The 16,493-nt window shown below is 40.3% G+C and overlaps 1 long non-coding RNA gene across 2 annotated transcripts in view; it reads right to left on the bottom strand.

The window, feature by feature from the left end:
• Positions 1 to 2,336: 2,336 nt before the first annotated feature.
• LOC108503164 overlaps positions 2,337 to 16,493 on the bottom strand; it is a 93,624-nt gene continuing 79,467 nt past the window's right edge. Inside the window, exons 2-4 of one of the 2 annotated variants that reach the window (XR_001876743.1) lie at positions 14,692 to 14,757; positions 12,372 to 12,468; positions 2,337 to 2,518 (exon numbers count right to left, since the gene is read on the bottom strand). This is a non-coding gene — a long non-coding RNA (uncharacterized LOC108503164). The remainder of the gene's footprint in view (positions 2,519 to 12,371; positions 12,469 to 14,691; positions 14,758 to 16,493) is intronic. The other variant, XR_001876744.1, reaches the window with a different exon arrangement.

Here is a 16,493-nt window from a genome sequence, read left to right as displayed (position 1 = left end):
CAGCATTTCAGAGCACATTCCAGCACAGCAGCATTTCCTGATTTTTCCTGATGCCTCAGGTGATGATGGGAACAAAAATCAGACTTCAGAGAACAGACAAGAAAACAGAGGTTTTTCGCTGTCAGGGACAAATTCTTTTGCTTCAGATGGATACACAGTAACAAAAAGCTCAGGAAACAGTTGTTCCTTTTAGGCATTCCAGCCTGCTTTCCATCTTCCCAGTAAGCAAAGGGTGCTGCAAGGCAGTGCCCAGATACAGGATTGCACACACTGGTGATCTGAGCCTGCAACTCCTTCCATATCTAAACCACCCCAGCAAAGAACCATTCAAACCTACTGGATTTCTTTGCATGACAAAACGTGAAGATGACAATCTGCTGGGTAGAATTCTCCATCACTTCTTGTGTTCCCATGGCACCTTTCAATGAAGCAGACTTTTCAAAAATATCCAGTTTTTAAAATAAATCGTACCAGTGTTATTAATGTGGTATTTTTGAACGCAATTTAAATCACAGAATCATAGATTGTTTTGGGTGGCCAGAGACCTCAAAGATCATCTCATTCCAAGCCCTTCTGTGGGCAGGGACACCTTCCACTAGCCCAGGTTGCTCCAAGCCCCCTCCAACCTGGCCTTGGACACTTCCAGGGATGGGGCAGCCACAGCTTCTCTGGGCAACCTGTGCCAGGGCCTCCCCACCCTCACAGGGAACAATTTCTTCCCAATATCCCATCTAACCCTGCCCTCTGTCAGTGTGAAGCCATTATTCTTTCTGTTTTAATGTTGTGACAATCCATTTCACGCCATTCAGTCAAAATTTTTGTAGGAATTTCCATCCTTGCAAAGGTTGCAAAGGTTGGGAGGGGGCAGAGGAAGGTCTAAATTATCAGAAAAGAACAGAATATAAAAATACCATAATGCATGCAGTTCAAATGAAATCTTGACAGCTGCTATTCACAAATATTGCTGACATGATTTATATTATATTAAAATTCAGAATTACTGCGTTTTCATCAGTTCCTCATTTCACAGCTGGCATTTCATGCTGTCAGCATCCTGTGATTTACAAGGCTGTATGTAGTGTAAAAATGTTGTTTTAAATGGACAATCTCATAAGCATGTTAACTAATTGATAGTCTGGGGCAACATAGAATGTAAACATACCGTGTGTTCCAACAACCAGAGTGCTTTCCAGAAGAAAAAAACTGAACCTAATAGCTCCAGTTTCATTAAACTTTTATGAAAGTCACCAGCAAACAGACATTTCCATGCAAATTTTAAAATAATGGCTTAATTTGTGAAGTTACTTTTGCAATGTCAAAAATGCAAAGTAAAATACATTAAAAAATGATGTTGATACTTGTTATTGGAAGATATAGGAGCTGCTAACCAGAGAGACCATGGAGCCTTAATAAAGCATTGTTTTCTAATAATGTTTCCATAGGATTCATTGTGATATTTTCCAAAGTGATATAAAGTAAGCCTGGCACAAAATGCAAATGCTCTATTCCAGCAATGTTATTCTTTATCTAAAACTGCAGAAATGATGGAAAGGACAAATTTTCAGGGAATTAAGTCAGTATTTCATACATTTCATCATGCTCCTCTATTCCAGTCCTCAGCAGGAATACAGGATAGAACTTGCATTTCCACAGTTCCTTGTGACATGAAAAATCATGTGCATATAAGTAACTTGGAAAGTTTGGGTATGTCCACAGAATTTAGTGGAATTCCTTATGTATAACATTAGTCAGAGAAATTAAAGCACTGCTTTTGTCAAAGCTGCCTCTCCCTTTTTACATAAGCTGAGCAGTCCAAAGCCTGGAATATACTTCTATAATTCATACAAAGTTTTAACAATAACAAGACACATTTGAATTTTATCCTAAAATCTGAAATATTCCAGAATATTTTGTAACAGAGCTAAGAGAATCAGGAGAAAGAGGTGGCAAATTGATTGCAGGGCTAACCACATTTCCCTCTTCAAGCCTTTTACACTTTCACTAAGAAAGAAACTGCCCTTGACTGTGTCCAGTCAATGCTGATACTTCACTGCTTTAATTTTCAGGTTTTCTACAGATTTTTTTTTTACAGACAACCAGGGAGAGAAGCTCTGATAGCATCACCAGCAACTCAGCACCCTCCTCCAGTGACCTTCTTAGTCAAATCCCTTCTCTTCCCACCCATCTCTTCCCCAAATATAGTTTATTCCCACATTCTTTTGTTTGTTTTTTTTTCCTAGCACAATAAAATAAAAAGTACAATTTTTTCTAGTCTGAATTTTTGCCATAGTTTGTCACTTTATTTCTGCATAGCAATAGTAATGATGTTTGCCTTTTGTAACATCACAGCTTCAGGTTTTCCTTCTAGTTCTGCTGGGGGCAGGTTTGCTTGGATACAGCTGGAGTTCAATAGGCTCAGAGTGTCCTCAGTAGGTCATATGAAAATCAGACAGCCAGAAACCCTTTTGGCTAATCTTTCTGCATAAGTGGATCATAATCCATTCAGCCTGCACCTTATCTGGAAAGTTTTAAATTTTTGAATAATATTTTCAAAACGGATTTCCCTTAAAATTATGACAAACCCCATCCATCAACACAAAAATGTTTAATGTCTTGCATCAAACAGGACATGATCACGGCCAGGATCCGAGCACTAAGTCCAAAATATGATAATTAAAGCAAATCTCTTTTGGGGTGTTAGGTGAAGGCTGCACACCAGCCACCACTAGCCTAAGCAAAAATGTGTATTAATAAGTGTCCTGTGGCCTCACAGTATTCATTCCAGAGGAGCACAAGTAATCATGGCACTTGTAGGATATTCTTTATCTTGGCACTTAGATCTGACACATCTCCATCCTTCAGCTGTGCACAGAAATCCATGTATCTTCTTGCAGAAGCCTAAGCATTCCTCACGTGAGATTTCTTACCACTTTTTATACACCTCGAGCATGAATTAACTGGAATATGCTGCTGTTAGAGCCATGATTTAGGCAAGAGGAAACAGATTTTCCTCAGCCATGGCTGAGGCTTTTGTAATGGCATGAATTCTTTCAGAAGTCAGCAGAGTTCAAGTCCAGAGGAGGCCACAGAGTTGATGAGGGGACTGGAGGCAGGATGGGAGAGTTGGGATTGTTCAGCCTGGAGAAGAGAATGTTGTGTGGAGACCTCAGAGCCCCTTCCAGGATCTGAAGGGGCTACAGGGCAGGTGGAGAGAGACAGTTTACAAGGGTCTGGAGTGACAGGATGAGGGGAGATGGCTTCAAACTGACAGAGGGCAGGGATAGATGGGATATTGGGAAGAAATTGTTCCCTGTGAGGGTGGGGAGGCCCTGGCACAGGTTGCCCAGAGAAGCTGTGGCTGCCCCATCCCTGGAAGTGTCCAAGGCCAGGTTGGATGGGGCTTGGAGCAACCTGGGCTGGTGGAAGGTGTCCCTGCCCAGGGCAGGGGTGGAACTGGATGGGCTTTAAAGTCCCTTCCAACCCAAAGCATTCTGTGATTCTATGAATTAATCACCTAATAGTTTTCTCAAAGATAAGTGTTTACAGGAAGACAGATCAACAACTGAATTGATGTCACTCTAACAGTACAAACACAGTTGTTAGTCAAGATTTTCAAGACATGTCCAAGCTTCAGTACAGGTTATTGGTTTGGATTAAGTCCTGTGAAATTACTATCTTTGCTGGAATTTACTTAGCTGTTTGTTTGGTTTTTTCGTAGTTGTATGTTTACATATTTGTATAAACTGGGCTTTCACAGCAAATGATAATATTTTATAATCAATAGTGCTCTAGTGTTAAGAAATAGTGTAAGATTTTCATTAAATTGGAGAAAAGTGCAGTTAAAGGAACGCTAACAAGTATTGATGTTTAGATTTTTATTTATCAATGTTGTTAAATTCCTCTCCACTGCACTGAGTTTATTTTTCCACATTAAAAAAATCTTATTTGGTATCTCTAGGGCTGAGTTTTAAACAAGATAAAGTACGCTGTGAATTAATTTATTTTGAAGAAAACAGAAAATACAATTTGTGTCTTTTCATTAAATTATCCTTAGCTTTATTGATTTAAACTAAGTTAAAATTTATTTAGTTGAAGAAGAAACAAAGCTAAAATTAAACTGTGTATCTTGATCTCTTGAATTTGGAGAGTCTATCCTTGTAGTATTTCAGCTCCTATTTTATCTATTATTTATCCATTATTATTCATTATATTAATATTATGTTCATTTCTTGTATACCTTACTGACACCCAAAGTACATATTTGTGCTGAAAAAGTGGCATCTATTTAGATGTTTGTGAGAAGCTGCATTAAACCTGATAAAGCATTAACTACACCTGAGAAAGGGTGGGGTGTTTCTTGCTTGTAAATACACTGGAAAATATCGTTTGCAATGAAAGTAAATTCTCTCTGCTCACAAAAAAAATTGGAAACAAAAGCAGCAATCTGCAAAAAGGGTTCTATCACAGTGCATTAAAGGCTTTAAAAAAAGAATTGGTAGAATAATCATATTATAGAGTGGTTTGGATTGGAAGGGACCTCAAAGCTCATCCAGTCCCACCCCCTGCCATGGGCAGGGACACCTTCCACCAGCCCAGGTTGCTCCAAGCCCCGTCCAACCTGGCCTTGGACACTTCCAGGGATCCAGGGGTAGCCACAGTTTCTCTGGGTAACCTGTGCCAGGGCCTCACTGCCCTCAAAGGGAACAATTTCTTCCTAATATCTCATCTAACCCTACTCTCTGTCAGTTTGAAGCCATTCCCCCTTGTCCTTTCACTACATGCCTTGGGATAAAGTCCTGCTCCAGACTTTTTGGAAGCCCCTTCTATGTACTGGAAGGAGCTATAAGGTCTCTCTGAATCCTTCTTAAGGCTGAACAGCCCCAAGTCTCTCAGCGTGTTTTCACAGGGCAGAGGTTCCAGCCCTCTGAGCATCTTTGTGATTGTTTATCAGTGTATTTAAATTGGTTTTAATGTGCCCAAACACACTGGGTGTATGAGAATCATGGAACCATAAAACTGTTTAGGTTAGAAAAGACCTTTTAGATTATTGAGTCCAATCCAACCCAGTGCTGCCAAGGCCACCATTAACCCATGTCTTCAAGTCCACATTTTCATGTTTTTAAATCCCTCCAGGAATGGAGATTCCACCACTGCCCTGGGCAGCCTGTTCCAATGTTTGCCAACCATTTCTGTGAAGACATTTTTCCTAATACACAACCCAAACCTTCTCTGCTGCAACTTGAGGCCATTTCTTCTCATCCTGCCTCTTGTTACTTGGGAGAAGAGACAAATACCCCAAAACCATGAAAGTCTTCACAAATTTATATGTCATCCTTGTGCAGGGTCCATGCACAGATCTACAAAATACACAACAGAAGGAAGGCTGAAGGAGATAACAAATATCACCACAGTAGTCAAGGTTCTGGTCTCAAAATTAATAACCTGAGCCACTGCTGATGACAAAAATTCTTATTCTCTTTGTGTGAAGGCATATTGAGACATTCCTACCTCATGTATATATTTAAGTTTTATGTTTGAATTGCTACTGATCACAACGGGGGAAGAGGTGATAAAATATACAGATGTGAGTAAAATGACTAGTTCATTTACTGTGGAAAGTAAGCTATGTATATTCTGAAATGTGACACACAGCATCAAGGTGTCTTCGAGGCTATTCTGAAAGAATTTATCTTATTAACAGCACAATAATATTTGCCTGAAAACATCACACTGTCATCAGAGCTAATGTATATTTTTGACTACAAAATAATGACACTGTAGATAATGAGCACATATAGTTCACTTAACAATTCCTGCTCTCTAATTGTATACCATTTCTGTTTCAATTTCTTTAACAATTATACACAAAATGTGTAATTTTATTTTTGGTAAGTAGTGGTCACAGTATCATCGGAACAATTAAGGATGACAGTTATCTGTCGTGACACTCACTGTGGTTACCAAGGCTACCTTCAAAAGAAATACCTCTCTGCAATATAAAATGTGCTCATCAGCTGCTAAATCACAGCATCTTCAACGCAAAATGCTGCTGCAGTTACGTGATGCACAAAAAACTGCGGGTGATAGCAGAGTATGTTTGCACTGCTGAGGCCACACCTCGGGTGCTGTGTTCAGTTCTGGATCCCCCGATGCACGAAGGACATGGAGGGGCTGGAGCGTGTCCAGAGAAAGGAATGGAGCTGGGGAAGGGTCTGGAGAGTCAGTCCTGTGAGGAGCAGCTGAGGGAGCTGGGGGGGGCTCACCCTCGGGAAAAGGAGGCTCAGGGGGGACCTTCTGGATCCCTAAAATTCCCTGGAAGGAGGTTGGAGCCGGGGGGGGGTCGGGCTCTGCTCCCAGGGAACAAGGGACAGGAGGAGAGGGAACGGCCTCCAGCTGTGCCAGGGGAGGCTCAGGTTGGACATCAGGAGGAATTTCTTCATGGAAAGGGTTTGGTGGGTCATCACAAAAGGTTGTTAAATACTGGAATGAATTATTCCAATTCCAGAATCATTGAGGTTGGAAAAGCCCTCCAAGACCATGGAGTCCACCCTGTGCCCCATCCCCACCTTGTCCCCCAGCCCAGAGCACTCAGTGCCACCTCCACTCCTTCCTTGGACACCTCCAGGGTGGGGACTCCACCACCTCCCTGGGCAGCCCCTTCCAAGGCCTGACCACCTTTTCCAGTGAGAAATTCCTCCTGATGTCCAACCTGACCCTCCCCTGGCACAGCCTGAGGCCGTTCCCTCTCCTCCTGTCCCTTGTTCCCTGGGAGCAGAGCCCGACCCCCCCCCAGCTCCCCCCTCCTGTCAGAGGGTTGGAATTTTCTTTCCCTGAAGGAAAGCACTCTTTTCCTTGCTGAGGGAGAGATGCCAGCTGCAGAAATCAGTGGCCTCCTCTTGGCTAAGAAAGTACTTCAAAGGCCAGACCCCCATGTTGTACCTACGAGCTTCACTTAAGTCAGAAAATTTCCAACCCTGCGCACCTGCTTTTCATTCTTATTTCAGAAATTATATCAGATTTAACATTATCCAGTTAATTAGGGTTTTTGTATGTTTTTTAAAATAAACAGAAGTTTTTCCCTGAGCTTAATTGTTGCAATCACCAGAATATTTTTTCTTCTAGAAGAAAAGAATGGTGGAGGGCATAATGCAAACAAGATCAAAGCTATAGATTGAGAAAGCAATTTCCAAATTTTACCACATTTTTCCCCCCAGATTTACAGTCATACACTTAGGAAATTTAGTCCAGACTGTCTGGGCACATAGATATTTCTGTTGAATACATAAATATCAGAGTAGAATGAATAAAGTATTTTCCATGAATAGTCATTTGAATTTTAATAGAAATTTTACTTCAATCAAAATTTTTTTTCATTACTGAGTGACTGAACGTGTCTAGGAAAAAATAGTTTCCAAAAGTGAGTCTGTAAACTTGCTATTCAACTAAATTTTATATATTCGGGAATTCAAAAGTATTATTATCTAAATTCCGATAAATTAGTTTAAAACCAGTGCTATCCTGACTATCCAGAAGAAAGAAACAAAAAGATTTCTTTCATTGAATCATAACTATAAATTTTTATTTTTCTGAGTAACCCAATAATTTCCTCCTCTGCACAACCCCACCTCAGCCCCACTGAATTTGGGATGGTTTAATACTGTAAATGAGGCCTCACATTCCCACAGAACTGATCCACGAAGCAGGAATTAGGATCTGGAACTTTGGACAGCCACGATCAAACACTACCTTGAGCTTTTTACAAAAAAACAGATTCCTGGATAAATACAGAATGACTCAGAGACTGTCAGAGCACACTCAGGACAATTTTGCAAGCAGATAAAACCAGAGAAATTAAATGAATTATTTATCGGGACTCTAATGTTGGAAGTCAGATATGGTGAGTTCTGCTCCGAGCTCTCCCACCAACCTTCTCTGTGCCCTCAGACAAACATCTTTATCTCTTGTGCCCGTTGCCACGGGGGCTTTTTCTGCTCTGCCTGGACAACTTTAAAAGAGTTCTGTCAAAACATTTTCCTCCATGTTCATAGAAACACCTGATGCACACCTGCCCAACCCTGACTGGTGTCTTTAAACATTAAAGAAATACAAGTAAATAGTAAAAAATAGTTAAATAAGATTAAAGATGTGAAATCACTTTAACACTGTGTAGGGAGTTTTTCTTTACAGTGGTGCACTGTATTGTATAAATACAGTAGATATCATTATCTAATGAAAGTTTCCACACTGTGGGTTTAAAGATAATTAAGGACCAAGATTTTCTCTAAGGACAATTATTTCAGGATTAAATTCACATAAAGATCTTTTTTTTTAAGTACTTTCCCTTTCTACGCAAAATTTGAAGGCAACATACATTTCTCTGAGATTTCAACAGCAGGTTTAAATAGACTTTGGGAGCCTCCAAAAGGCCTCCAGTCCATGGAACATCAGTTAAAAATATATATCCCAATGATTTCTATGTATGTGATAAATCTGACACAGTCTTAAGCCCACTGGACTAACTGTGCATGTGCAGTATCAATAATGAGTGAAACAGAGTGCTCAAGGCAAGAAATGGGAAAAAGACTTCAGGATTTAAAGCTTGGAACGATAAAGGTAAAAACTCTGAGCCAGGAAAAACACTATTCCCTAAGTTTACACATAAAATATTTTATAAACTGAGGTTTATGTGTCTGCCCAGCCTGTATCTTCTAAACAAGCACCCAAGTTCAGGGAGAACATTAATAAATCTTTTAGCAAATACATGTTAGTAGGAAAACTGAGCAGGTTTTGGACATAGAAGTCCTCTTTTATGCCCAACCATGAGGAGATGGTTTATGTACCTGTATGACCTCAAAAGTCCCCTTCAGGCTCCGTGACAGTGACTCTGTGACTCTCTAATACAGCTCCGTGGACAACAAAATCTCTTACAGCTTGTCAGGTAAATGTTTTTATATTAGTTGGATGGAATCTTCACATTTCTACAGCACAGCTTTGGAAAAGTGCTTATTACGGTGAAAGAGATCATTCAGTTCAATTTATGTTAAATTTTCTGGACAAGAATTTTATGTATTTTATGGTCTTGTTAGGAAGGAATGTTGACTAATTTCCACCAAGAGTTAACAGATGTGCCATAGCCACACCTCTGTTGTTGTTTTTCCCTGAGATATATGAATTTAAAAAACAACAACAACAACAAAAAAGACATAAAATAGAACATTACAAGAAGAAAACATTTTTTATGATAAAACTGACACATACAGCATTTGTTATTTCTGCATTGTCTTCATCAGTCTGAGCTTGTCACATATATTTTAATACATGATTTATGGTTATAAATTCATTTTCCATTCTCATTTATAATATGGTGTCACATTTTATCACAAGTGCATTTAATCATCTCCTGTCTGCATACTAATGGTTACAAATATGATACCTGTGTAGACCCAGCAACCAGTGGCTGTAACTGTCTCTGACTGCAATGCTTGAGTGCTTTGAAAAGTGCTGATAAATAGAGAAGTTCAGATATTTTTATGTGTCTGTCCCAATTTTAATAGCCAAGCTAAAATTCCCCGGATTCACTAAGAAACTGGATTCTTTTTCCCACTTGAAAATTTTTTGCATGTACATATCTGTCCTCACAACACCGTCAGTGCAAAAAATTAAACAGGCACAAACATTTTAAGAATTGATACCAAAAAGGCAAAGATAAAAAGACTATTGGTTATAAAAGAGAAGTAGCATCAGGAAAAAGAAAAGCGATATCTATCCAAATTTAGAATAATTAAAAAAAAATAGAAATAAAGTCAGTGGTTTGCTTTAAACATGTTGGCCAAACTCTGCTATGCAGTGAATGTGAGCACATGTTTAAATTTAGGACATTTTCAAGGCACAACTGAACCTCCAGATACTACCATTTAAATTCAGCATATCAGCACAGCCTTTTAATTAATTTTTCTGAGGAAAGCAATCCTCACTCTTATTTGTTCCATGTCTTTAACTTAGACCTTTGACAAATATGTATTTGAGAAATCTCAACGTAAACATTTCAGTTCCAGTATTTTAGAAGAAAGTGGGTTGCAGTCACATCGGCAATTTTAATGGAGAAAATTAAAAGCTGGGCAAGAAAACACTGATTAAAAATATGTGTAAATTCACCTGGCTTGCAGCACTGGAGCAGAGAATCATAGAATCACAAAATGGCCTGGGCTGGAAGGGACCCTAAAGATCATCTCATGCTGCCCCTGCCATGGGCAGGGGCACCTTCCACCAGCCCAGGTTGCTCCAAACCCCCTCCAACCTGGCCTTGGACACTTCCAGGGATCCAGGGGCAGCCACAGCTTCTCTGGGCAACCTGTGCCAAGGTCTCACCACCCTCACAGCCAAGAGATTCTTCCCAATATCCCATCTAACCCTGCCCTCTGTCAGTGTGAAGCCATTCCCCCCGTCCTGTCCCTCCAGGCCCTTGTCAAGAGTCTCTCTCCATCTTTCCTGCTGGCTCCTTCAGGCACTGCAAGATGACCCCAAAGCTTCTCTTCCCCAGGCTGGACAATCCCAACTCTCTCAGCCTTTCCTCCCAGCAGAGCTGCTCCATCCTCTAATCATCTCCGTGGCCTCCTCTGGTCGATCCCTCTCAACATTCTTATGCCAATTTTCTTTTAGTTTATCTAAAAGTTGTTTCTGAATAAACTTAAGCAATTTTCACAGACACACACACAAAAGCTTTAAATTCCTACAATAATCTCTAAATTGCTATAATTTAGGGTAACTTATTTGAAGCTGTCAATACCAACAGACTTATTGTATTATTAGGCAGAGAAATTGAGCCTACAAGAACTAGGCTTGTGAGTATTTTTAGTTGTACTTCTAATTGACTGTTTGACACTTTTTGTGCATTCTGTCCCGAGCAAAGTAATTTACCATACTCTGAACCAGACAAGCGTGTGCAGCTGACAAGCCAAAAATCTTGTGCTGTCACTTATGTGATATGGATGGAGCTTCCTGCAAAATTACTGAAAAATAAGTGTTTCTGAGTAAGGAGGAAGATAAATATAGTTCTTATCTGTCAGAAACTGCTAGATTATGCATTTTACTGTAACCTCTAAAACAGAACCCTTTCAAAATACCTTATAAATCCAAATGCAGGAATGCATATTCCAAGTGTGTGCAGAAAGCTTACAATTAACAAAGTTCACAAAGTGCACAAAGTTCAGCCGTGAGCAGGCAAAATTCAAACTGCAAGTAGAGAGTGTTGCCCGAATTCTGAGTTCCAGCTGTGAGGAATTAAGTGTTCTGCACTTTGAAAACTATTGCAAGATCATCTGAGAGTCAATTCCATAAAATACATCTGATGATTTGTGCATTTGCATTTCTACAGAGACTGAGGGAGGTGATTCTGTCCCTCTGCCCCCTCAGGTGAGACCCCCCTGCAGAGCTGCTCCAGCCCTGGGGAACAGCACAGGAGGGACATGGAGCTGCTGGAGAGAGTCCAGAGGAGGCACCAAGAGGATGAGAGGGATGGAGCAGCTCTGCTGGGAGAGTTGGGATTGTTCAGCCTGGAGAAGAGAAGCTTTGGGGTGACCCCATTGTGGCCTTGCAGTGCCTGAAGGGGCCTGCAAGGAGCATGGAGAGAGACTATGGACAAGGGCCTGGAGGGACAGGACAGGGGGAATGGCTTCACACTGACAGAGGGCAGGGATAGATGGGATATTGGGAAGGAATTCCTCCCTGTGAGGGTGGGGAGGCCCTGGCACAGGTTGCCCAGAGAAGCTGTGGTTGCCCCTGGATCCCTGGAAGTGTCCAAGGCCAGGTTGGATGGGGCTTGGAGCAACCTGGGCTGGTGGAAGGTGTCCCTGCCCATGGCAGGGGGTGAGACTGGATGAGCTTTAAGGCCCCTTCCAACTTAGGCCATTTTGGGATTCTATGATATTGATTATTATAAATGTAATTGTGGGTCAGGCTAGAAAGTGAATATGTGTATTCACTGTGCTGCTTACAAGACTTTTGTCAAAGCTTTCAGTTACAAAAAAATAAAACAGAATCCTCAAATGCATCAGTCCTTTGTTGAGAAAAGCCATATACTAAGGCAGAAAATCTCCACTAAAGGAAAAGAGGTTCTGAATATGAACAGCTCTATTTTCTTTACCAGGATATCAAAAGCAAAACAGAGCAAATGTCATAACAGCATCATCTGAATGGAGGAAGATTAATATAGTTCCGTTTTTTCAGAGGGATAGACTTTTGCTACTGTAATCAGCCATATAGTCTATCTGCCTCAGAAAAGTCCACTTCCCAAGAAGCTGTTCCTAATTCACTGGACTGCAGGTCAGTTTTGAAGACCTTCACCGTGACAAGTTAATAGTTCCTTTGCTTACCTAAATAGATGGAGCTTTATGTCTCTCACTAAAATCTTCCCTTCGCCTCCAAGCATTTCTGTGTCTCTTTTCTCTTTAATCTGCATTTCTTTAACAACTGGGAAATATATTAACATGTAATATTCTCCTATAAGTCTCACCAGCGACACACAACTTGTTAGTAATCAAGCCTTATGTTCTGTCATGAATAGCCAGTGGGTTTCAGAGGGGTGTAAACAGACTCAAAAGGCTTGGTTTCCATCTCAGTTTCTAAACAGGATTAGAGTGAGAACAGGTCTTTTTGTGTTGTTATTGCTGGGCCCTAAAAATAGTCCAGCTTGACCCCATTGCAACTTGAATAATGTGCAATTTTTCCAAGCCAGGCAGCTGTGCCAACAGTGAGAACTTTCCTCTGTCAAAGATCATCGTCCAGTTTTAAAACAACCACTTTTGGCTCTTTTTAAAGAAAAAACCTGTGATTCTCTTTGGTACAATAAACCAAACCCTTTCATAACCATTTCTCTTTGGAAATTACTTCACCGTGTTGCCAGTTGTCTACTATGAAGGGAATTTGGGATTTTAGGGAATTGTCCTCTAGCAGAATTTTCATGCAAAAATATTGGCAGGTCCTTTGCAGATTTGTAGGAATAAGCAACTGAAAACAGAACCCTTCATACCAAAGCTGGCAACTCTAACAAGCAGCAATACCAGCTCCATCTTCAAGGATTATGTCAATTTAAATAATGCACAAAAATTAAAAGGCACTTTTTTTTTTTTGGAAGCTTTTTACACCATCTAAAAGTGTGAAAGATCGTTCATGTGACACTGTTCTTGAAGAAAAATTGAACTTTTAATTATGCATGATTCACAATGTGCTACTCATATCTGTTTGTCTTTATTTGTATTACTTTGGGATTCCTCAATGTCAGCGATGCAAAGAGATTTGTATTCAGAATAAAGGGCATAAAGACTAATCTCAGTTTTTACCATATCTGAGTTTATTCGTGTGTGCATAATGAAGGAGGCTGTGCATGATGAATCATGTACCACAGCTATTATCTACCCTAAATATAGAGGAAAGATAACTGGCAGTTCTAGCAAAGGTTGGTTGATACTAGTTAACAAGTCCTGGCTTTTAAAGATCATTCTAAAGCATCATTTAAGAAACATACATTCCACTTTTGGGCCAAGAGAAGAACTACACAACCTCTTACCCCCAAAAACAAGAGGTAAGTGCTTTCTCCATCATGCCTTTTGTGTACTACATTATTGCACTGTAGTGTATCCTCAGGAATAAAAGCATTATCTCACTTTTGAGAAAAAGCAATTTTAAGATACCTGCTCTTCCTTAATCTAGTTACACTATTTCAAAAGTGTCTTATGGAAAACTTTGGTGCCTTTTCCTGTAAGAAAAGCACTTGTAATGAAAGGGATTTTTTAAATTAAAAAATTTGAGTTCATAGTGTCAGTTTGACAATTCCTGACCGGCATCCTTGTTTGTTTTCATGTATCTGAGCTCTATGATCTTCTCAAAGCTCAGTCCATTCTTCAGTCCCGAAGGCTAAATCTAATTGGCCATGGTTCTCACATTGCTATAGATCAAGTGATTCACTTTAAATTGCTCCTAAGTTGTTTGTGTATGGAGGATACTTGAATCTGCTGCAAAAGTTTCCAGATTCGCAGCTCTGTGAATTGGCAGCAGGAATGAGGAGGTGTCAGGTTGTGAGAACTTTTGATGATGAGGTGCTGAATCAGAGTCCCTGGTCACAGTTCAGTCAGCCGAATTAATGTCATTGATTAGGAGAAAACCAACTCAGCCACTTATAAAAAATCTTCTCTTACCTCCTTGTTTCATGACAGATCTTTAATTTTTCCTTTCTGCCGCTTTTATTTGTTGCCTTCCTGACCCTGATTACTACTGGAGTGTGTCCACTGTCAGAGCAACCTCACTGAAAATGCCTCTTTGCTCCATATTTCCAGCTATCTGACCTCTGAGGAATAATCCTCCCAAATTATTCTACTGCCCACAGGGACATATCTGACTGCAGATGGACAAGACAATTCCAGAGATGTATATCATGCCCACTGTGAGGTTGAAGGTGTTCAGGGCAGGCTCATCAGGTTCAGGAGTACAGCAATGGACCCAGGATTTTCATGGATACATAAAGATTATTATGAATTGCAGCTACTTCAGTGAGGCTGCAGGGAACAGATCACTGTGCTCACACCTCACCTGTCCTGAGACACAAGAAAGCACATCAGAGCACTTCCCAGGAGAGAACTCAGAATGCATTTAATAAAAGTCCTCAAATCAAATCATTTCTAGAATGAAAGGACTGACCTTACCCTGACTTGGATCTGTGGATAGAAACTCCAGTGGGGAAGAGGAGACCTGACACTCTTCTTCCTAGAGCAAAGCAGACAAACACATTTCTGTCCCTCACAACACGTTGGGATGTGGCACTCAGTGCTCTGGGCTGGGTGACAAGGTGGGATCAGTCACAGGTTGGATGATCTTGGAGGTTTTTCATAGAATCTCAATGATTCTATGATTCTATGCTCTTAAATACATATTAGTAATATGCAGCCATGGCTTTTAGCACTATAATTATGATGTGCAGAAGCTTTTCAGCATCACCACGTGTCAGTGTGATTCCTGGAGTTTTGGTGTATCTCCTCATTTGGGTAAGAACAAAATCCATCAGCTTCCTGTAGACCTGGTTAGTGCAGCTCAGAGTGGAAAAGGAAACAACACAAGTGTCAGTGGAAAGGAGATGGAACCTGCATCTGATGGATCTATATTTTTAAAAAACTGGTTGCCCAGAGAAGCTGTGGCTGCCCCATCCCTGGCAGTGCCCAAGGCCAGGTTGGATGGGGCTTGGAACAGCCTGGGCTAGTGGAAGGTGTCCCTGCCCATGGCAGGGGGTAGAACTGGGTGATTTTTAGAGTCCCTCTAGCCCATAAACCATTCTGTGATTTGTGTTAGTGCTGAGCCCTGAGTTTGTGCTTAAACTGCGTAGCTCGAAGGGACATGGAAATTATTGTTTGTGTTACATCATGTCAGTTTGTAAATAATCCAAGACTGTAAATATCAATTATTTCAGTGTTTCACTCCAGTTGGAGATTTACTGGCACACCTTGCTGCCTGTTACCTTGAGGGCAAGGAGGAGAGAACAGGAAAGGGATATTAAACACACAACTCACACCTGCTTTATGTCTGGCCCATCATCCATTTTATGAATGATCAATACTTTGAGACACACACATCTGTGACAGAACAGTACTGAAGGAAATCCTAGAGAGGCAGGATTTTCCAGCACCATTTTATTAGTGAAGATCACAGAAGTCCTTCCTCAAATTAAATTCTGTACACATACTCAACATAAATGAGTGGAGATAATCACATCTAGATGTGAAGTCTCATGATCAGCCCTGTTTGTTTAGAATCATCAGAGACTGGTCTGTGTTTAAAGGGCAGTGGAGAAAGACAGTGGCCTTCCCCCCCATTTCAGAAAGAACAGTTCAAGGAGATCTGAAATACCAATGCAGGGGATATCAGAATATTAAGTATAATACTGTTAGGAAGGTATGATATAAAGTCATACATTTTTAAATACTGTTCTTTAATTATTACTGTAGGTTCAAAGCAGTAGGTTTCAAGGACAAAGCAATGACTTAAGCTGTGAAATCCTGTAAATGGATCTGGGTACATATACCATTTGTTTTTCAAAGCCCCTGAATAAGCAATTACAGGAAATTCAATTTCAAATTGAATTTAGACTAAGAAGTATGCTTGAGCCACAGAAATTTCTCGGAGCTCAGACCAAAACTAAAGCATACTGAATTTAAACAATCTTATTAATATGGGGAATAATTTATATGGGGAAAATAAAAGTAGGATGTGGGTTTTTTCTTTTGGAAAATGATGAGCATTGTATATTTAGAGTACAAACATTAAAAGATAAAGAAAAGTTCTGAAAGAAAATCTAGACTATTCTCTGTCCCATGGAAAGACCAACTGTCTTGAAACTATTTCTGAGGTAAGTATGGTTAATTTATTCCTAGGAGAGCTGGCATTCTGTAACAGTCCGAGACAATTTCTCCAGTAAAACTTAACTTGAAGAATTTTTTCCTAATATCCCG

This window comes from Lepidothrix coronata, unplaced genomic scaffold (genome assembly GCF_001604755.1).
Source record: "Lepidothrix coronata isolate B3197 unplaced genomic scaffold, Lepidothrix_coronata-1.0 Scaffold132, whole genome shotgun sequence".
NCBI classification, from domain to species: Eukaryota; Metazoa; Chordata; class Aves; order Passeriformes; family Pipridae; genus Lepidothrix; species Lepidothrix coronata.
This window is presented reverse-complemented; position numbering and strand designations above follow the sequence as displayed.